Below are 418 nucleotides of genomic sequence, written 5' to 3' on the forward strand. Positions count from 1 at the left end.
GGTGAAAAATATGGGATTTTTGGAATAAAATCTAGAAATAATATTTTCGAGTTTTGACCACAAAATTGGACATAAAATTGGGAATAAAGTATATATTTGAGTTCATGGTATTATTGGTAGTATTTATCTTTGAATATTTTCAAAATCAGGGCGTGTGAGCCCGGGGGTTGACTTTTTGTGTAGAGTTGAGAATTATTTCTAATTGATTAAATTACGAGTCTTTGACTATATTTTGATTAGTTTGCACATTTTTTGACTAGTTTTGGACCTTTTGGCATTGATTTGAGGGGTTGGAGAGGCATTAGAGCCGATTATCGAATTTTGGAGCGAGATAAGTCTCTTGTCTAACTGTGTGAGGGAAAATTTTTCTCGTATGTGCTATATTAGTTATGTGAAACGTGTTATGGGAGCTACACAC

This window comes from Nicotiana tomentosiformis, chromosome 1 (assembly GCF_000390325.3).
Source record: "Nicotiana tomentosiformis chromosome 1, ASM39032v3, whole genome shotgun sequence".
Taxonomy (NCBI): Eukaryota; Viridiplantae; Streptophyta; class Magnoliopsida; order Solanales; family Solanaceae; genus Nicotiana; species Nicotiana tomentosiformis.